We start from the raw sequence: 25,523 nt of genomic DNA, 5'->3' as shown, positions 1-25,523 counted from the left end.
ACCTATCTCTGCAGTGATAGTGATCTCTCACCCATATCTGCAGTGATGGTGATCTCACCTATATATAAAGTGATAGTGATCTCACACCTATATCTGAAGTAATGGTGATCTCATACCTATATCTACAGTAATAATAATCTCATACCTATATCTGCAGTGATGGTGATCTCACGCCTATATCTGCAGTGATAGTGATCTCACACCTACATCTGCAGTGATGCTGATCTCACACCTATATCTGCAGTGATGGTCATCTCACACCTATATCTGCAGTGATAGTGATCTCACACCTATATCTGCATTGGTGGTGATCTCACACCTATATCTGCAGTGATAGTGATCTCACAACTATACCTGCAGCAATAGTGATCTCACACCTATATCTGCAGTGAGAGTGATCTCACACCTATATCTGCAGTGATAGTGATTTCACACCTATCTCTGAATTTTTATCTGCAGTGATAGTGATCTCAAACCTATATCTGCAGTGATAGTCATCTCACACCAATATATACAGTGATAGAGATCTCACACTTATATCTGCCATGATAGTGATCTCACACCTATATCAGCAGTGATTGTGATCTCACAACAATATCTGCAGTGATGGTGATCTCACACCTATATCTGCAGTGATGGTGATCTCACACCTGTATCTGCAGTGATAGTGATCTCACACCTATATCTCAAGTAATGATGATCTCACACCTATATTTGCAGTGATAATGATCTCACACCTATGTCTGCAGTGATGGTGATCTCACACCTATATCTGCAGTGATGGTGATCTTGCACCTATATCTGCAGTAATAGTGCTCTCACACCTATATCTGCAGTGATGGTGATCTCACACCTAAATCTGCAGTGACAGTGATCTCACACCTATATCTGAAGTAATGGTGATCTCACACCTATATCTGCAGTTATAGGGATCTCATACCTATATCTGAAGTAATATCTGCAGTGATAGTGATCTCAAATCTATATCTGCAGTGATAGTGATCTAACACCAATATCTACAGTGATAGAGATCTCACACCTATATCTGCAGTGATTGTGACCTCACACCTATATCTGCTGTGATAGTGATCTCACGCCTATCTCTGCAGTGATAGTGATCTCACACCCATATCTGCAGTGATAGTGATTTCTCACCAATATCTGTAGTGATGGTGATCTCTCACCACTATTTGCAGTGATAGAGATCTCACACCTTTATCTGCAGTGATTGTGATCTCACACCTATATCTGCAGTGATAGTGATCTCACACCAATATCTGCATTGGTGGTGATCTCACACCTATATCTGCAGTGATAGTGATCTCACACCTATACCTGCAGCAATAGTGATCTCATACCTATATCTGCAGTGATAGTGATCTCACACCTATATCTGAAGTAATGGTGATCTCACACCTATATCTGCAGTTATAGGGATCTCATACCTATATCTGAAGTAATATCTGCAGTGATAGTGATCTCAAACCTATATCTGCAGTGATAGTGATCTAACACCAATATCTACAGTGATAGAGATCTCACACCTATATCTGCAGCAATAGTGATCTCACACCTATATCTGCAGTGATGTTGATCTCACCTATATCTGCAGTGATTGTGATGTCACACCTGTATCTGAAGCAATATCTGCAGTGATTGTGATCTCACACATATCTGCAGTGATAGTGATCTCACGCCTATTTCTGAAGTAATGGTGATCTCACACCTGTATCTGAAGTAATGGTAATCTCACACCTATATCTGCAGTGATAGTGATATCACATCTATATCTGCAGTGAAAGTGATATACAGTGATAGAGATCTCACATATTTATCTGCAGTGAGAGTGATCTCACTCCTATATCTGCAGTGATAGTCATCTCACACCAATATCTGCAGTGATGGCAATCTCACACATATATCTGCAGTGATAGTGATCTTGCACCTATATCTGCAGTAATAGTGCTCTCACACCTATATCTGCAGTGATGGTGATCTCACACCTAAATCTGCAGTGACAGTGATCTCACACCTATATCTGAAGTAATGGTGATCTCACACCTATATCTGCAGTGATAGGGATATCATACCTATATCTGAAGTAATATCTGCAGTGATAGTGATCTCAAACCTATATCTGCAGTGATAGTGATCTAACACCAATATCTACAGTGATAGAGATCTCACACCTATATCTGCAGTGATTGTGATCTCACACCTATATCTGCTGTGATAGTGATCTCACGCCTATCTCTGCAGTGATAGTGATCTCACACCCATATCTGCAGTGATAGTGATTTCTCACCAATATCTGTAGTGATGGTGATCTCACACCACTATCTGCAGTGATAGAGATCTCACACCTTTATCTGCAGTGATTGTGATCTCACACCTATATCTGCAGTGATTGTGATCTCACACCTATCTCTGAATTAATATCTGCAGTGATAGTGATCTCAAACCTATATCTGCAGTGATAGTGATCTCACACCTATATCAGCAGTGATTGTGATCTCACAACAATATCTGCAGTGATGGTGATCTCACACCTATATATGCAGTGATGGTGATCTCACACCTGTATCTGCAGTGATAGTGATCTCACGCCTATATCTCAAGTAATGATGATCTCACACCTATATCAGCAGTGAAAGAGATCTCACACCTATAGCTGCAGTGATAGTGTTCTCACACCTATATCTGCAGTGATAGTGATCTAACACCAATATCTGCAGGGATAGTGAGCTCACACCTATATATGCAGAGATAGTGATCTCACACCTATATCTGCAGCAATAGTGATCTCATACCTATATCTGCAGTGATGTTGATCTCACCTATATCTGCAGTGATTGTGATGTCACATCTGTATCTGAAGCAATATCTGCAGTGATTGTGATCTCACACATATCTGCAGTGATAATGATCTCACACCTATATCTGCACTGATGGTGATCTCACACCTATATCTGCAGTGATGGTGATCTCACACCTGTATCTGCAGTGATAGTGATCTCACACATATATCTCAAGTAATGATGATCTCACACCTATATTTGCAGTGATAATGATCTCACACCAATATCTGCAGTGATGGTGATCTCACACCTATATCTGCAGTGATGGTGATCTCATACCTAAATCTGCAGTGATAGGGATCTCACACCTATATCTGAAGTAATGTCTGCAGTGATAGTGATCTCAAACCTATAGCTGCAGTGATAGTGATCTAACACCAATATCTACAGTGATAGAGATCTCACACCTATATCTGCAGTGATGGTGATCTTACACCTATATCTCCTGTGATAGGGATCTCACACCTATCTCTGCAGTGATAGTGATCTCACACGTATATCTGCAGCGATGGTGATCTTACACCTATATCTGCAGTGATAGTGATCTCTCACCTATCTCTGCAGTGATGGTGATCTTACACCTATACATGCAGTGATAGTGATCTCACACCTATATCTGCAGTGATAGTGATCTCACACCTATCTCTGAATTAATATCTGCAGTGATAGTGATCTCAAACCTATATCTGCAGTGATAGTCATCTCACACCAATATCTACAGTGATAGAGATCTCACACCTATATCTGCCGTGATAGTGATCTCACACCCATATCAGCAGTGATTGTGATCTCACAACAATGTCTGCAGTGATGGTGATCTCACACCTATATCTGCAGTGATGGTGATCTCACACCTGTATCTGCAGTGACAGTGATCTCACACCTATAGCTCAAGTAATGATGATCTCACACCTATATTTGCAGTGATAATGATCTCACACCTATATCTGCAGTGATGGTGATCTCACACCTATATCCGCAGTGATGGTGATCTCATACCTAAATCTGCAGTGATAGGGATCTCACACCTATATCTGAAGTAATATCTGCAGTGATAGTGATCTCAAACCTATAGCTGCAGTGATAGTGATCTAACACCAATATCTACAGTGATAGAGATCTCACACCTATATCTGCAGTGCTGGTGATCTTACACCTATATCTGCTGTGATAGTGATCTCACACCTATCTCAGCAGTGATAGTGATCTCACACTTATATCTGCAGTGATGGTGATCTTACACCTATAATTGCAGTGATAGTGATCTCACACTTATATCTGCAGTGATGGTGATCTTACACCTATAATTGCAGTGATAGTGATCTCACACCTATCTCTGCAGTGATGGTGATCTTACACCTATATGTGCAGTGATAGTGATCTCACACCTATATCTGAAGTGATGATGCTCTGACACCTATATCTGCAGTGATAGTGATCTCACACCAATATCTGTAGTGATGGTGATCTCACACCAATATCTGCAGTGATAGAGATCTCACACCTTTATCTGCAGTGATAGTGATCTCACACCAATATCTGCATTGGTGGTGATCTCATACCTATATCTGCAGTGATAGTGACCTCACACCTATACCTGCAGCAATAGTGATCTCACACCTATATCTGCAGTGATATTGATCTCACACCTATATCTGCAGTGACAGTGATTTCACACCTATCTCTGAATTAATATCTGCAGTGATAGTGATCTCAAACCTATATCTGCAGTGATAGTCATCTCACACCAATATCTACAGTGATAGAGATCTCACACTTATATCTGCCATGATAGTGATCTCACACCTATATGAGCAGTGATTGTGATCTCACAACAATATCTGCAGTGATGGTGATCTCACACCTATATCTGCAGTGATGGTGATCTCACACCTGTATCTGCAGTGATAGTGATCTCACACCTATATCTCAAGTAATGATGATCTCACACCTATATTTGCAGTGATAATGATCTCACACCTATATCTGCAGTGATGGTGACCTCACACCTATATCTGCAGTGATGGTGATCTCATACCTAAATCTGCAGTGATAGGGATCTCACACCTATATCTGAAGTAATATCTGCAGTGATAGTGATCTCAAACCTATAGCTGCAGTGATAGTGATCTAACACCAATATCTACAGTGATAGAGATCTCACACCTATATCTGCAGTGATGGTGATCTTACTCCTATATCTGCTGTGATAGTGATCGCACACCTATCTCTGCAGTGATAGTGATCTCACACTTATATCTGCAGCGATGGTGATCTTACACCTATATCTGCAGTGATAGTGATCTCACACCTATCTCTGCAGTGATGGTGATCTTACACCTATACGTGCAGTGATAGTGATCTCACACCTATATCTGCAGTGATGGTGATCTTACACCTATATCTGCAGTGATACTGAGCTCACACCCATCTCTGCAGTGATAGTGATCTCTCACCCATATCTGCAGTGATGGTGATCTCACCTATATATGCAGTGATAGTGATCTCACACCTATATCTGAAGTAATGGTGATCTCACACCTATATCTACAGTAATAATAATCTAATACCTATATCTGCAGTGATGGTGATCTCACGCCTATATCTGCAGTGATAGTGAGCTCACACCCATCTCTGCGGTGATAGTGATCTCTCACCCATATCTGCAGTAATGGTGATTTCACCTATATATGCAGTGATAGTGATCTCACACCTATATCTGAAGTAATGGTGATCTCACACCTATATCTACAGTAATAATAATCTCATACCTATATCTGCAGTGATGGTGATCTCACGCCTATATCTGCAGTGATAGTGATCTCACACCTACATCTGCAGTGATGCTGATCTCACACCTATATCTGCAGTGATGGTCATCTCACACCTATATCTGCAGTGATAGTGATCTCACACCTATATCTGAAGTGATGATGCTCTGACACCTATATCTGCAGTGATAGTGATGTCACACCAATATCTGGAGTCATGGTGATCTCACACCAATATCTGCAGTGATAGAGATCTCACACCTTTATCTGCAGTGATGGTGATCTCACACCTATATCTGCAGTGATAGTGATCTCACACCAATATCTGCATTGGTGGTGATCTCACACCTATATCTGCAGTGATAGTGATCTCACACCTATACCTGCAGCAATAGTAATCTCACACCTATATCTGCAGTGATAGTGATCTCACACCTATATCTGCAGTGATAGTGATTTCACACCTATCTCTGAATTAATATCTGCAGTGATAGTGATCTCAAACCTATATCTGCAGTGATAGTCATCTCACACCAATATCTACAGTGATAGAGATCTCACACTTATATCTGCCATGATAGTGATCTCACACCTATATCAGCAGTGATTGTGATCTCACAACAATATCTGCAGTGATGGTGATCTCACACCTGTATCTGCAGTGATAGTGATCTCACACCTATATCTCAAGTAATGATGATCTCACACTTATATCTGCAGTGATGGTGATCACACACCTATATCTGCAGTGATGGTGATCTCATACCTAAATCTGCAGTGATAGGGATCTCACACCTATATCTGAAGTAATATCTGCAGTGATAGTGATCTCAAACCTATAGCTGCAGTGATAGTGATCTAACACCAATATCTACAGTGATAGAGATCTCACACCTATATCTGCAGTGATGGTGATCTTACTCCTATATCTGCTGTGATAGTGATCTCACACCTATCTCTGCAGTGATAGTGATCTCACACTTATATCTGCAGCGATGGTGATCTTACACCTATATCTGCAGTGATAGTGATCTCACACCTATCTCTGCAGTGATGGTGATCTTACACCTATACGTGCAGTGATAGTGATCTCACACCTATATCTGCAGTGATGGTGATCTTACACCTATATCTGCAGTGATAGTGAGCTCACACCTATCTCTGCAGTGATAGTGATCTCTCACCCATATCTGCAGTGATGGTGATCTCACCTATATATGAAGTGATAGTGATCTCACACCTATATCTGAAGTAATGGTGATCTCACACCTATATCTACAGTAATAATAATCTCATACCTATATCTGCAGTGATGGTGATCTCACGCCTATATCTGCAGTGATAGTGATTTCACACCTACATCTGCAGTGATGCTGATCTCACACCTATATCTGCAGTGATGGTCATCTCACACCTATATCTGCAGTGATAGTGATCTCACACCTATATCTGCATTGGTGGTGATCTCACACCTATATCTGCAGTGATAGTGATCTCACACCTATACCTGCAGCAATAGTGATCTCACACCTATATCTGCAGTGAGAGTGATCTCACACCTATATCTGCAGTGATAGTGATTTCACACCTATCTCTGAATTGATATCTGCAGTGTTAGTGATCTCAAACCTATATCTGCAGTGATAGTCATCTCACACCAATATATACAGTGATAGAGATCTCACACTTATATCTGCCATGATAGTGATCTCACACCTATATCAGCAGTGATTGTGATCTCACAACAATATCTGCAGTGATGGTGATCTCACACCTATATCTGCAGTGATGGTGATCTCACACCTGTATCTGCAGTGATAGTGATCTCACAACTATATCTCAAGTAATGATGATCTCACACCTATATTTGCAGTGATAATGATCTCACACCTATGTCTGCAGTGATGGTGATCTCACACCTATATCTGCAGTGATGGTGATCTTGCACCTATATCTGCAGTAATAGTGCTCTCACACCTATATCTGCAGTGATGGTGATCTAACACCTAAATCTGCAGTGACAGTGATCTCACACCTATATCTGAAGTAATGGTGATCTCACACCTATATCTGCAGTTATAGGGATCTCATACCTATATCTGAAGTAATATCTGCAGTGATAGTGATCTCAAACCTATATCTGCAGTGATAGTGATCTAACACCAATATCTACAGTGATAGAGATCTCACACCTATATCTGCAGCAATAGTGATCTCACACCTATATCTGCAGTGATGTTGATCTCACCTATATCTGCAGTGATTGTGATGTCACACCTGTATCTGAAGCAATATCTGCAGTGATTGTGATCTCACACATATCTGCAGTGATAGTGATCTCACGCCTATTTCTGAAGTAATGGTGATCTCACACCTGTATCTGAAGTAATGGTAATCTCACACCTATATCTGCAGTGATAGTGATATCACATCTATATCTGCAGTGAAAGTGATATACAGTGATAGAGATCTCAAATATTTATCTGCAGTGAGAGTGATCTCACTCTTATATCTGCAGTGATAGTCATCTCACACCAATATCTGCAGTGATGGCAATCTCACACATATATCTGCAGTGATAGTGTTCTTGCACCTATATCTGCAGTAATAGTGCTCTCACACCTATATCTGCAGTGATGGTGATCTCACACCTAAATCTGCAGTGACAGTGATCTCACACCTATATCTGAAGTAATGGTGATCTCACACCTATATCTGCAGTGATAGGGATATCATACCTATATCTGAAGTAATATCTGCAGTGATAGTGATCTCAAACCTATATCTGCAGTGATAGTGATCTAACACCAATATCTACAGTGATAGAGATCTCACACCTATATCTGCAGTGATTGTGATCTCACACCTATATCTGCTGTGATAGTGATCTCACGCCTATCTCTGCAGTGATAGTGATCTCACACCCATATCTGCAGTGATAGTGATTTCTCACCAATATCTGTAGTGATGGTGATCTCACACCACTATCTGCAGTGATAGAGATCTCACACCTTTATCTGCAGTGATGGTGATCTCACACCTATATCTGCAGTGATAGTGATCTCACACCAATATCTGCATTGGTGGTGATCTCACACCTATATCTGCAGTGATAGTGATCTCACACCTATACCTGCAGCAATAGTGATCTCACACCTATATCTGCAGTGATAGTGATCTCACACCTATATCTGCAGTGATAGAGATCTCACACCAATCTCTGAAATAATATCTGCAGTGATAGTGATCTCAAACCTATATCTGCAGTGACAGTGATCTCACACCAATATCAACAGTGATAGAGATCTCACACCTATATCTGCCGTGATAGTGATCTCACACCTATATCAGCAGTGATTGTGATCTCACAACAATATCTGCAGTGATGGTGATCTCACACCTATATCTGCAGTGATTGTGATGTCACACCTGTATCTGAAGCAATATCTGCAGTGATTGTGATCTCACACATATCTGCAGTGATAGTGATCTCACGCCTATTTCTGAAGTAATGGTGATCTCACACCTATATCTGAAGTAATGGTAATCTCACACCTATATCTGCAGTGATAGTGATATCACATCTATATCTGCAGTGAAAGTGATATACAGTGATAGAGATCTCACATATTTATCTGCAGTAAGAGTGATCTCACTCTTATATCTGCAGTGATAGTCATCTCACACCAATATCTGCAGTGATGGCAATCTCACACATATATCTGCAGTGATAGTGATCTTGCTCCTATATCTGCAGTAATAGTGCTCTCACACCTATATCTGCAGTGATGGTGATCTCACACCTAAATCTGCAGTGACAGTGATCTCACACCTATATCTGAAGTAATGGTGATCTCACACCTATATCTGCAGTGATAGGGATATCATACCTATATCTGAAGTAATATCTGCAGTGATAGTGATCTCAAACCTATATATGCAGTGATAGTGATCTAACACCAATATCTACAGTGATAGAGATCTCACACCTATATCTGCAGTGATTGTGATCTCACACCTATATCTGCTGTGATAGTGATCTCACGCCTATCTCTGCAGTGATAGTGATCTCACACCCATATCTGCAGTGATAGTGATTTCTCACCAATATCTGTAGTGATGGTGATCTCACACCACTATCTGCAGTGATAGAGATCTCACACCTTTATCTGCAGTGATGGTGATCTCACACCTATATCTGCAGTGATAGTGATCTCACACCAATATCTGCATTGGTGGTGATCTCACACCTATATCTGCAGTGATAGTGATCTCACACCTATACCTGCAGCAATAGTGATCTCACACCTATATCTGCAGTGATAGTGATCTCACACCTATATCTGCAGTGATAGTGATCCCACACCTATCTCTGAATTAATATCTGCAGTGATAGTGATCTCAAACCTATATCTGCAGTGACAGTGATCTCACACCAATATCAACAGTGATAGAGATCTCACACCTATATCTGCCGTGATAGTGATCTCACACCTATATCAGCAGTGATTGTGATCTCACAACAATATCTGCAGTGATGGTGATCTCACACCTATATCTGCAGTGATGGTGATCTCACACCTGTATCTGCAGTGATAGTGATCTCACGCCTATATCTCAAGTAATGATGATCTCACACCTATATTTGCAGTGAAAGAGATCTCACACCTATAGCTGCAGTGATAGAGTTCTCACACCTATATCTGCAGTGATAGTGATCTAACACCAATATCTGCAGGGATAGTGAGCTCACACCTATCTATGCAGAGATAGTGATCTCACACCTATATCTGCAGCAATAGTGATCTCATACCTATATCTGCAGTGATGTTGATCTCACCTATATCTGCAGTGATTGTGATGTCACATCTGTATCTGAAGCAATATCTGCAGTGATTGTGATCTCACACATATCTGCAGTGATGGTGATCTCATACCAAAATCTGCAGTGATAGGGATCTCACACCTATATCTGAAGTAATGTCTGCAGTGATAGTGATCTCAAACCAATAGCTGCAGTGATAGAGATCTCACACCTATATCTGCAGTGATGGTGATCTTACACCTATATCTGCTGTGATAGGGATCTCACACCTATCTCTGCAGCGATAGTGATCTCACACGTATATCTACAGCGATGGTGATCTTACACCTATATCTGCAGTGATAGTGATCTCTCACCTATCTCTGCAGTGATGGTGATCTTACAGCTATACGTGCAGTGATAGTGATCTCACACCTATATCTGCAGTGATTGTGATCTCACACCTATCTCTGAATTAACATCTGCAGTGATAGTGATCTCAAACCTATATCTGCAGTGATAGTGATCTCACACCAATATATACAGTGATAGAGATCTCACACCTATATCTGCCGTGATAGTGATCTCACACCTATATCAGCAGTGATATCACAACAATATCTGCTGTGATGGTGATCTCACACCCATATCTGCAGTGATGGTGATCTCACACCTGTATCTGCAGTGATAGTGATCTCACACCTATATCTCAAGTAATGATGATCTCACACCTATATTTGCAGTGATAATAATGATGATCTCACACCTACATTTGCAGTGATAATGATCTCACACCTATATCTGCAGTGATGGTGATCTCACACCTATATCTGCAGTGATGGTGATCTCATACCTAAATCTGCAGTGATAGGGATCTCACACCTATATCTGAAGTAATGTCTGCAGTGATAGTGATCTCAAACCTATAGCTGCAGTGATGGTGATCTAACACCAATATCTACAGTGATAGAGATCTCACACCTATATCTGCAGTGATGGTGATCTTACACCTATATCTCCTGTGATAGGGATCTCACACCTATCTCTGCAGTGATAGTGATCTCACACCTATCTCTGCAGTGATGGTGATCTTACACCTATACGTGCAGTGATAGTGATCTCACACCCATATCTGCAGTGATGGTGATCTTACACCTATATCTGCAGTGATAGTGATCTCACACCCATCTCTGCAGTGATAGTGATCTCACACCCATATCTGCAGTGATGGTGATCTCACCTATATATGCAGTGATAGTGATCTCACACCTATATCTGAAGTAATGGTGATCTCACACCTATATCTACAGTAATAATAATCTCATACCTATATCTGCAGTGATGGTGATCTCACGCCTATTTCTGCAGTGATAGTGATCTCACACCTACATCTGCAGTGATGCTGATCTCCCACCTATATCTGCAATGATGGTCATCTCACACCTATATCTGCAGTGATAGTGATCTCACACCTATATCTGAAGTGATGATGCTCTGACACCTATATCTGCAGTGATAGTAATCTCACACCAATATCTGTAGTGATGGTGATCTCACACCACTATCTGCAGTGATAGAGATCTCACACCTATATCTGCAGTGATGGTGATCTCATACCTAAATCTGCAGTGATAGGGATCTCACACCTATATCTGAAGTAATGTCTGCAGTGATAGTGATCTCAAACCTATAGCTGCAGTGATAGTGATCTAACACCAATATCTACAGTGATAGAGATCTCACACCTATATCTGCAGTGATGGTGATCTTACACCTATATCTCCTGTGATTGGGATCTCACACCTATCTCTGCAGTGATAGTGATCTCACACGTATATCTGCAGCGATGGTGATCTTACACCTATATCTGCAGTGATAGTGATCTCTCACCTATCTCTGCAGTGATGGTGATCTTACACCTATACATGCAGTGATAGTGATCTCACACCTATATCTGCAGTGATAGTGATCTCACACCTATCTCTGAATTAATATCTGCAGTGATAGTGATCTCAAACCTATATCTGCAGTGATAGTCATCTCACACCAATATCTACAGTGATATAGATCTCACACCTATATCTGCAGTGATGGTGATCTTACACCTATATCTGCTGTGATAGAGATCTCACACCTATCTCTGCAGCGATAGTGATCTCACACGTATATCTACAGCGATGGTAATCTTACACCTATATCTGCAGTGATAGTGATCTCTCACCTATCTCTGCAGTGATGGTGATCTTACACCTATACGTGCAGTGATAGTGATCTCACACCTATATCTGCAGTGATTGTGATCTCACACCTATCTCTGAATTAACATCTGCAGTGATAGTGATCTCAAACCTATATCTGCAGTGATAGTGATCTCACACCAATATCTACAGTGATAGAGATCTCACACCTATATCTGCCGTGATAGTGATCTCACACCTATATCAGCAGTGATTGTGATCTCACAACAATATCTGCTGTGATGGTGATCTCACACCTATATCTGCAGTGATGGTGATCTCACACCTGTATCTGCAGTGATAGTGATCTCACACCTATATCTCAAGTAATGATGATCTCACACCTATATTTGCAGTGATAATAATGATGATCTCACACCTATATTTGCAGTGATAATGATCTCACACCTATATCTGCAGTGATGGTGATCTCACACCTATATCTGCAGTGATGGTGATCTCATACCTAAATCTGCAGTGATAGGGATCTCACACCTATATCTAAAGTAATGTCTGCAGTGATAGTGATCTCAAACCTATAGCTGCAGTGATAGTGATCTAATACCAATATCTACAGTGATAGAGATCTCACACCTATATCTGCAGTGATGGTGATCTTACACCTATATATGCTGTGATAGGGATCTCACGCCTATCTCTGCAGTGATAGTGATCTCACACGTATATCTGCAGCGATGATGATCTTACACCTATATCTGCAGTGATAGTGATCTCTCACCTATCTCTGCAGTGATGGTGATCTTACACCTATACGTGCAGTGATAGTGATCTCACACCCATATCTGCAGTGATGGTGATCTTAAACCTATATCTGCAGTGATAGTGATCTCACACCCATCTCTGCAGTGATAGTGATCTCACACCCATATCTGCAGTGATGGTGATCTCACCTATATATGCAGTGATAGTGATCTCACACCTATATCTGAAGTAATGGTGATCTCACACCTATATCTACAGTAATAATAATCTCATACCTATATCTTCAGTGATGGTGATCTCACGCCTATTTCTGCAGTGATAGTGATCTCACACCTACATCTGCAGTGATGCTGATGTTATGTTATGTTATGTTAGTTACATTTTAATGCGCACAGCTGCTCCAGCGAAGGAGCGTCCTGGCGCAGGGAAAGGAAAACACCACACAACACTAGATCCGGTGACAAGAAGCAAACAATAGAAGCTAGAAATAATTAAAACAAGAGGGTTTTCAAAGCTCTGCGAAAGGACATTAGGTCGTTCGAAAGACGGATTTCCAAGGGGAGAGCGTTCCAGAGGGTTGCGGCTTTCACACGGAAGGAGCGACCCCCCATCCGACTAAGTCTGAAACGGGGGACGACCACCAAGGACTGTCCAAGGGATCGTAGTGAACGGGTAGGAACATAAGGAGAGATCAATGAATTGAGTATTCCGAGTGCCAACTCTCTCAGAATTTTAAAAACCAGGCAGAGAGCCTTGAATTGGATACGCTTGCATATCGGGAGCCAGTGCAAGGACCGCAGGGTGTTAGAAGTAGGGCAGGATCGAGGCAGACCAACCACCGCCCTAGCCGCCGCATTCTGAACTCGTTGTAGACGAAGAATCTCGGCTTGGTTTGCTCCTAATAGGAGGGAACTGGCATAATCCAACCGCGAGATGATCATTGCTTGAATGACCAGCTGTCTTGTAGGGGCATCGAAGAAACGCAGCAGGGGTCTTAGCCCGCGTAGTACCCCAAAACAGCAGGCCGCCACTCTCTTTGTGTGAGTCACAAAGCTCAGCGTATGGTCAAGCCAGACTCCGAGATTCCTGAGTTCCAGAACAGGGACCGGCGCTGATCCCAGCTCTGGAGGCCACCATTCGTCCCCCCAGTGGTCCGCTTCCCTTCCAACGATCATCACCTCTGTTTTTGATCTCACACCTATATCTGCAATGATGGTCATCTCACACCTATATCTGCAGTGATAGTGATCTAACACCTATATCTGAAGTGATGATGCTCTGACACCTATATCTGCAGTGATAGTGATCTCACACCAATATCTGTAGTGATGGTGATCTCAAACCTATAGCTGCAGTGATAGTGATCTAACACCAATATCTACAGTGATAGAGATCTCACACCTATATCTGCAGTGATGGTGATCTTACACCTATATATGCTGTGATAGGGATCTCACGCCTATCTCTGCAGTGATAGTGATCTCACACGTATATCTGCAGCGATGGTGATCTTACACCTATATCTGCAGTGATAGTGATCTCTCACCTATCTCTGCAGTGATGGTGATCTTACACCTATACATGCACTGATAGTGATCTCACACCTATATCTGCAGTGATAGTGATCTCACACCTATCTCTGAATTAATATCTGCAGTGATAGTGATCTCAAACCTATATCTGCAGTGATAGTCATCTCACACCAATATCTACAGTGATAGAGATCTCACACCTATATCTGCCGTGATAGTGATCTAACACCAATATCTACAGTGATAGAGATCTCACACCTATATCTGTGGTGATGGTGATCTTACACATATATCTGCTGTGATAGTGATCTCACACCTATCTCAGCAGTGATAGTGATCTCACACTTATATCTGCAGTGATGGTGATCTTACACCTATAATTGCAGTGATAGTGATCTCACACTTATATCTGCAGTGATGGTGATCTTACACCTATAATTGCAGTGATAGTGATCTCACACCTATCTCTGCGGTGATGGTGATCTTACACCTATATGTGCAGTGGTAGTGATCTCACACCTATATCTGAAGTGATGATGCTCTGACACCTATATCTGCAGTGATAGTGATCTCACACCAATATCTGTAGTGATGGTGATCTCACACCAATATCTGCAGTGATAGAGATCTCACACCTTTATCTGCAGTGATGGTGATCTCACACCTATATCTGCAGTGATAGTGATCTCACACCAATATCTGCATTGGTGGTGATCTCACACCTATATCTGCAGTGATAGTGACCTCACACCTATACCTGCAGCAATAGTGATCTCACACCTATATCTGCAGTGATAGTGATCTCACACCTATATCTGCAGTGATAGTGATTTCACACCTATCTCTGAATTAATATCTGCAGTGATAGTGATCTCAAACCTATATCTGCAGTGATAGTCATCTCACACCAATATCTACAGTGATAGAGATCTCACACTTATATCTGCCATAATAGTGATCTCACACCTATATCAGCAGTGATTGTGATCTCACAACGATACTGGCAGTGATGGTGATCTCATACCTATATCTGCAGTGATGGTGATCTCACACCTGTATCTGCAGTGATAGTGATCTCACACCTATATCTCAAGTAATGATGATCTCACACCTATATTTGCAGTGATAATGATCTCACACCCATAACTGCAGTGATGGTGACCTCACACCAATATCTGCAGTGATGGTGATCTCATACCTAAATCTGCAGTGATAGGGATCTCACACCTATAACTGAAGTAATATCTGCAGTGATAGTGATCTCAAACCTATAGCTGCAGTGATAGTGATCTAACACCAATATCTACAGTGATAGAGATCTCACACCTATATCTGCAGTGATGGTGATCTTACTCCTATATCTGCTGTGATAGTGATCTCACACCTATATCTGCAGTGATGGTGATCTCATACCAAAATCTGCAGTGATAGGGATCTCACACCTATATCTGAAGTAATGTCTGCAGTGATAGTGATCTCAAACCAATAGCTGCAGTGATAGAGATCTCACACCTATATCTGCAGTGATGGTGATCTTACACCTATATCTGCTGTGATAGGGATCTCACACCTATCTCTGCAGTGATAGTGATCTCACACGTATTCTACAGCGATGGTGATCTTACACCTATATCTGCAGTGATAGTGATCTCTCACCTATCTCTGCAGTGATGGTGATCTTACACCTATACGTGCAGTGATAGTGATCTCACACCTATATCTGCAGTGATTGTGATCTCACACCTATCTCTGAATTAACATCTGCAGTGATAGTGATCTCAAACCTATATCTGCAGTGATAGTGATCTCACACCAATATCTACAGTGATAGAGATCTCACACCTATATCTGCCGTGATAGTGATCTCACCCATATCAGCAGTGATATCACAACAATATCTGCTGTGATGGTGATCTCACACCTATATCTGCAGTGATGGTGATCTCACACCTGTATCTGCAGTGATAGTGATCTCACACCTATATCTCAAGTAATGATGATCTCACACCTATATTTGCAGTGATAATAATGATGATCTCACACCTACATTTGCAGTGATAATGATCTCACACCTATATCTGCAGTGATGGTGATCTCACACCTATATCTGCAGTGATGGTGATCTCATACCTAAATCTGCAGTGATAGGGATCTCACACCCATATCTGAAGTAATGTCTGCAGTGATAGTGATCTCAAACCTATAGCTGCAGTGATGGTGATCTAACACCAATATCTACAGTGATAGAGATCTCACACCTATATCTGCAGTGATGGTGATCTTACACCTATGTATGCTGTGATAGGGATCTCACGCCTATCTCTGCAGTGATAGTGATCTCACACGTATATCTGCAGCGATGGTGATCTTACACCTATATCTGCAGTGATAGTGATCTCTCACCTATCTCTGCAGTGATGGTGATCTTACACCTATACGTGCAGTGATAGTGATCTCACACCCATATCTGCAGTGATGGTGATCTTACACCTATATCTGCAGTGATAGTGATCTCACACCCATCTCTGCAGTGATAGTGATCTCACACCCATATCTGCAGTGATGGTGATCTCACCTATATATGCAGTGATAGTGATCTCACACCTATATCTGAAGTAATGGTGATCTCACACCTATATCTACAGTAATAATAATCTCATACCTATATCTGCAGTGATGGTGATCTCACGCCTATTTCTGCAGTGATAGTGATCTCACACCTACATCTGCAGTGATGCTGATCTCCCACCTATATCTGCAATGATGGTCATCTCACACCTATATCTGCAGTGATAGTGATCTCACACCTATATCTGAAGTGATGATGCTCTGACACCTATATCTGCAGTGATAGTGATCTCACACCAATATCTGTAGTGATGGTGATCTCACACCACTATCTGCAGTGATAGAGATCTCACACCTATATCTGCAGTGATGGTGATCTCATACCTAAATCTGCAGTGATAGGGATCTCACACCTATATCTGAAGTAATGTCTGCAGTGATAGTGATCTCAAACCTATAGCTGCAGTGATAGTGATCTAACACCAATATCTACAGTGATAGAGATCTCACACCTATATCTGCAGTGATGGTGATCTTACACCTATATCTCCTGTGATAGGGATCTCACACCTATCTCTGCAGTGATAGTGATCTCACACGTATATCTGCAGCGATGGTGATCTTACACCTATATCTGCAGGGATAGTGATCTCTCACCTATCTCTGCAGTGATGGTGATCTTACACCTATACATGCAGTGATAGTGATCTCACACCTATATCTGCAGTGATAGTGATCTCACACCTATCTCTGAATTAATATCTGCAGTGATAGTGATCTCAAACCTATATCTGCAGTGATAGTCATCTCACACCAATATCTACAGTGATATAGATCTCACACCTATATCTGCAGTGATGGTGATCTTACACCTATATCTGCTGTGATAGGGATCTCACACCTATCTCTGCAGCGATAGTGATCTCACACGTATATCTACAGCGATGGTGATCTTACACCTATATCTGCAGTGATAGTGATCTCTCACCTATCTCTGCAGTGATGGTGATCTTACACCTATACGTGCAGTGATATTGATCTCACACCTATATCTGCAGTGATTGTGATCTCACACCTATCTCTGAATTAACATCTGCAGTGATAGTGATCTCAAACCTATATCTGCAGTGATAGTGATCTCACACCAATATCTACAGTGATAGAGATCTCACACCTATATCTGCCGTGATAGTGATCTCACACCTATATCAGCAGTGATTGTGATCTCACAACAATATCTGCTGTGATGGGGATCTCACACCTATATCTGCAGTGATGGTGATCTCACACCTGTATCTGCAGTGATAGTGATCTCACACCTATATCTCAAGTAATGATGATCTCACACCTATATTTGCAGTGATAATAATGATGATCTCACACCTATATTTGCAGTGATAATGATCTCACACCTATATCTGCAGTGATGGTGATCTCACACCTATATCTGCAGTGATGGTGATCTCATACCTAAATCTGCAGTGATAGGGATCTCACACCTATATCTGAAGTAATGTCTGCAGTGATAGTGATCTCAAACCTATAGCTGCAGTGATAGTGATCTAACACCAATATCTACAGTGATAGAGATCTCACACCTATATCTGCAGTGATGGTGATCTTACACCTATATATGCTGTGATAGGGATCTCACGCCTATCTCTGCAGTGATAGTGATCTCACACGTATATCTGCAGCGATGGTGATCTTACACCTATATCTGCAGTGATAGTGATCTCTCACCTATCTCTGCAGTGATGGTGATCTTACACCTATACGTGCAGTGATAGTGATCTCACACCCATATCTGCAGTGATGGTAATCTTAAACCTATATCTGCAGTGATAGTGATCTCACACCCATCTCTGCAGTGATAGTGATCTCACACCCATATCTGCAGTGATGGTGATCTCACCTATATATGCAGTGATAGTGATCTCACACCTATATCTGAAGTAATGGTGATCTCTCACCTATATCTACAGTAATAATAATCTCATACCTATATCTGCAGTGATGGTGATCTCACGCCTATTTCTGCAGTGATAGTGATCTCACACCTACATCTGCAGTGATGCTGATCTCACACCTATATCTGCAATGATGGTCATCTCACACCTATATCTGCAGTGATAGTGATCTCACACCTATATCTGAAGTGATGATGCTCTGACACCTATATCTGCAGTGATAGTGATCTCACACCAATATCTGTAGTGATGGTGATCTCACACCACTATCTGCGGTGATAGAGATCTCACACCTATATCTGCAGTGATGGTGATCTCATACCTAAATCTGCAGTGATAGTGATCTCACACCTATATCTGAAGTAATGTCTGCAGTGATAGTGATCTCAAACCTATAGCTGCAGTGATAGTGATCTAACACCAATATCTACAGTGATAGAGATCTCACACCTATATCTGCAGTGATGGTGATCTTACACCTATATCTCCTGTGATAGGGATCTCACACCTATCTCTGCAGTGATAGTGATCTCACACGTATATCTGCAGCGATGGTGATCTTACACCTATATCTGCAGTGATAGTGATCTCTCACCTATCTCTGCAGTGATGGTGATCTTACACCTATACATGCACTGATAGTGATCTCACACCTATATCTGCAGTGATAGTGATCTCACACCTATCTCTGAATTAATATATGCAGTGATAGTGATCTCAAACCTATATCTGCAGTGATAGTCATCTCACACCAATATCTACAGTGATAGAGATCTCACACCTATATCTGCCGTGATAGTGATCTCACACCTATATCAGCAGTGATTGTGATCTCACACCTGTATCTGCAGTGATAGTGATCTCACACCTATGGCTCAAGTAATGATGATCTCACACCTATATTTGCAGTGATAATGATCTCACACCTATATCTGCAGTGATGGTGATCTCACACCTATATCTGCAGTGATGGTGATCTCATACCTAAATCTGCAGTGATAGGGATCTCACACCTATATCTGAAGTAATATCTACAGTGATAGAGATCTCACACCTATATCTGTGGTGATGGTGATCTTACACCTATATCTGCTGTGATAGTGATCTCACACCTATCTCAGCAGTGATAGTGATCTCACACTTATATCTGCAGTGATGGTGATCTTACACCTATAATTGCAGTGATAGTGATCTCACACTTATATCTGCAGTGATGGTGATCTTACACCTATAATTGCAGTGATAGTGATCTCACACCTATCTCTGCAGTGATGGTGATCTTACACCTATATGTGCAGTGATAGTGATCTCACACCTATATCTGAAGTGATGATGCTCTGACACCTATATCTGCAGTGATAGTGATCTCACACCAATATCTGTAGTGATGGTGATCTCACACCAATATCTGCAGTGATAGAGATCTCACACCTTTATCTGCAGTGATGGTGATCTCACACCTATATCTGCAGTGATAGTGATCTCACACCAATATCTGCATTGGTGGTGATCTCACACCTATATCTGCAGTGATAGTGACCTCACACCTATACCTGCAGCAATAGTGATCTCACACCTATATCTGCAGTGATAGTGATCTCACACCTATATCTGCAGTGATAGTGATTTCACACCTATCTCTGAATTAATATCTGAAGTGATAGTGATCTCAAACCTATATCTGCAGTGATAGTCATCTCACACCAATATCTACAGTGATAGAGATCTCACACTTATATCTGCCATGATAGTGATCTCACACCTATATCAGCAGTGATTGTGATCTCACAACGATACTGGCAGTGATGGTGATCTCATACCTATATCTGCAGTGATGGTGATCTCACACCTGTATCTGCAGTGATAGTGATCTCACACCTATATCTCAAGTAATGATGATCTCACACCTATATTTGCAGTGATAATGATCTCACACCTATATCTGCAGTGATGGTGACCTCACACCAATATCTGCAGTGATGGTGATCTCATACCTAAATCTGCAGTGATAGGGATCTCACACCTATAACTGAAGTAATATCTGCAGTGATAGTGATCTCAAACCTATAGCTGCAGTGATAGTGATCTAACACCAATATCTACAGTGATAGAGATCTCACACCTATATCTGCAGTGATGGTTATCTTACTCCTATATCTGCTGTGATAGTGATCTCACACCTATCTCTGCAGTGATAGTGATCTCACACTTATATCTGCAGCGATGGTGATCTTACACCTATATCTGCAGTGATAGTGATCTCACACCTATCTCTGCAGTGATGGTGATCTTACACCTATAAGTGCAGTGATAGTGATCTCACACCTATATCTGCAGTGATGGTGATCTTACACCCATCTCTGCAGTGATAGTGATCTCTCACCCATATCTGCAGTGATGGTGATCTCACCTATATATGCAGTGATAGTGATCTCACACCTATATCTGAAGTAATGGTGATCTCACACCTATATCTACAGTAATAATAATCTCATACCTATATCTGCAGTGATGGTGATCTCATGCCTATATCTGCAGTGATAGTGATCTCACACCTACATCTGCAGTGATGCTGATCTCACACCTATATCTGCAGTGATGGTCATCTCACACCTATATCTGCAGTGCTAGTGATCTCACACCTATATCTGAAGTGATGATGCTCTGACACCTATATCTGCAGTGATAGTGATGTCACACCAATATCTGTAGTCATGGTGATCTCACACCTATATCTGCAGTGATAGAGATCTCACACCTTTATCTGCAGTGATGGTGATCTCACACCTATATCTGAAGTGATAGTGATCTCACACCAATATCTGCATTGGTGGTGATCTCACACCTATATCTGCAGTGATAGTGATCTCACACCTATACCTGCAGTGATGGTGATCTCACACCTATATCTGCAGTGATGGTGATCTCATACCTAAATCTGCAGTGATAGGGATCTCACGCCTATATCTGAAGTAATATCTGCAGTGATATTGATCTCAAACCTATAGCTGCAGTGATAGTGATCTAACACCAATATCTACAGTGATAGAGATCTCACACCTATATCTGTAGTCATGGTGATCTTACTCCTATATCTGCTGTGATAGTGATCTCACACCTATCTCTGCAGTGATAGTGATCTCACACTTATATCTGCAGCGATGGTGATCTTACACCTATATCTGCAGTGATAGTGATCTCACACCTATCTCTGCAGTGATGGTGATCTTACACCTATACGTGCAGTGATAGTGATCTCACACCTATATCTGCAGTGATGGTGATCTTACACCTATATCTGCAGTGATAGTGAGCTCACACCTATCTCTGCAGTGATAGTGATCTCTCACCCATATCTGCAGTGATGGTGATCTCACCTATATATGAAGTGATAGTGATCTCACACCTATATCTGAAGTAATGGTGATCTCACACCTATATCTACAGTAATAATAATCTCATACCTATATCTGCAGTGATGGTGATCTCACGCCTATATCTGCAGTGATAGTGATCTCACACCTACATCTGCAGTGATAGAGATCTCACACCTGTATCTGCAGTGATGGTGATCTCACACCTATATCTGCAGTGATAGTGATCTCACACCAATATCTGCATTGGTGGTGATCTCACACCTATATCTGCAGTGATAGTGATCTCACACCTATACCTGCAGCAATAGTGATCTCACACCTATATCTGCAGTGATAGTGATCTCACACCTATATCTGCAGTGATAGTGATTTCACACCTATCTCTGAATTAATATCTGCAGTGATAGTGATCTCAAACCTATATCTGCAGTGATAGTCATATCACACCAATATCTACAGTGATAGAGATCTCACACTTATATCTGCCATGATAGTGATCTCACACCTATATCAGCAGTGATTGTGATCTCACACCTATATCTACAGTAATAATAATCTCATACCTATATCTGCAGTGATGGTGATCTCACGCCTATTTCTGCAGTGACAGTGATCTCACACCTACATCTGCAGTGATGCTGATCTCACACCTATATCTGCAATGATGGTCATCTCACACCTATATCTGCAGTGATAGTGATCTCACACCTATATCTGAAGTGATGATGCTCTGACACCTATATCTGCAGTGATAGTGATCTCACACCAATATCTGTAGTGATGGTGATCTCACACCACTATCTGCAGTGATAGAGATCTCACACCTATATCTGCAGTGATGGTGATCTCATACCTAAATCTGCAGTGATAGGCATCTCACACCTATATCTGAAGTAATGTCTGCAGTGATAGTGATCTCAAACCTATAGCTGCAGTGATAGTGATCTAACACCAATATCTACAGTGATAGAGATCTCACACCTATATCTGCAGTGATGGTGATCTTACACCTATATCTCCTGTGATAGGGATCTCACACCTATCTCTGCAGTGATAGTGATCTCGCACGTATATCTGCAGCGATGGTGATCTTACACCTATATCTGCAGTGATAGTGATCTCTCACCTATCTCTGCAGTGGTGGTGATCTTACACCTATACATGCAGTGATAGTGATCTCACACCTATATCTGCAGTGATAGTGATCTCACACCTATCTCTGAATTAATATCTGCAGTGATAGTGATCTCAAACCTATATCTGCAGTGATAGTCATCTCACACCAATATCTACAGTGATATAGATCTCACACCTATATCTGCAGTGATGGTGATCTTACACCTATATCTGCTGTGATAGGGATCTCACACCTATCTCTGCAGCGATAGTGATCTCACAAGTATATCTACAGCGATGGTGATCTTACACCTATATCTGCAGTGATAGTGATCTCTCACCTATCTCTGCAGTGATGGTGATCTTACACCTATACGTGCAGTGATATTGATCTCACACCTATATCTGCAGTGATTGTGATCTCACACCTATCTCTGAATTAACATCTGCAGTGATAGTGATCTCAAACCTATATCTGCAGTGATAGTGATCTCACACCAATATCTACAGTGATAGAGATCTCACACCTATATCTGCCGTGATAGTGATCTCACACCTATATCAGCAGTGATTGTGATCTCACAACAATATCTGCTGTGATGGGGATCTCACACCTATATCTGCAGTGATGGTGATCTCACACCTGTATCTGCAGTGATAGTGATCTCACACCTATATCTCAAGTAATGATGATCTCACACCTATATTTGCAGTGATAATAATGATGATCTCACACCTATATTTGCAGTGATAATGATCTCACACCTATATCTGCAGTGATGGTGATCTCACACCTATATCTGCAGTGATGGTGATCTCATACCTAAATCTGCAGTGATAGGGATCTCACACCTATATCTGAAGTAATGTCTGCAGTGATAGTGATCTCAAACCTATAGCTGCAGTGATAGTGATCTAACACCAATATCTACAGTGATAGAGATCTCACACCTATATCTGCAGTGATGGTGATCTTACACCTATATATGCTGTGATAGGGATCTCACGCCTATCTCTGCAGTGATAGTGATCTCACACGTATATCTGCAGCGATGGTGATCTTACACCTATATCTGCAGTGATAGTGATCTCTCACCTATCTCTGCAGTGATGGTGATCTTACACCTATACGTGCAGTGATAGTGATCTCACACCCATATCTGCAGTGATGGTAATCTTAAACCTATATCTGCAGTGATAGTGATCTCACACCCATCTCTGCAGTGATAGTGATCTCACACCCATATCTGCAGTGATGGTGATCTCACCTATATATGCAGTGATAGTGATCTCACACCTATATCTGAAGTAATGGTGATCTCTCACCTATATCTACAGTAATAATAATCTCATACCTATATCTGCAGTGATGGTGATCTCACGCCTATTTCTGCAGTGATAGTGATCTCACACCTACATCTGCAGTGATGCTGATCTCACACCTATATCTGCAATGATGGTCATCTCACACCTATATCTGCAGTGATAGTGATCTCACACCTATATCTGAAGTGATGATGCTCTGACACCTATATCTGCAGTGATAGTGATCTCACACCAATATCTG

Source organism: Triturus cristatus, chromosome 1_1, assembly GCF_964204655.1.
Source record: "Triturus cristatus chromosome 1_1, aTriCri1.1, whole genome shotgun sequence".
NCBI lineage: Eukaryota > Metazoa > Chordata > Amphibia > Caudata > Salamandridae > Triturus > Triturus cristatus.
The sequence above is the reverse complement of the archived record's forward strand: the minus strand, read 5'-3'. Positions refer to the sequence as shown.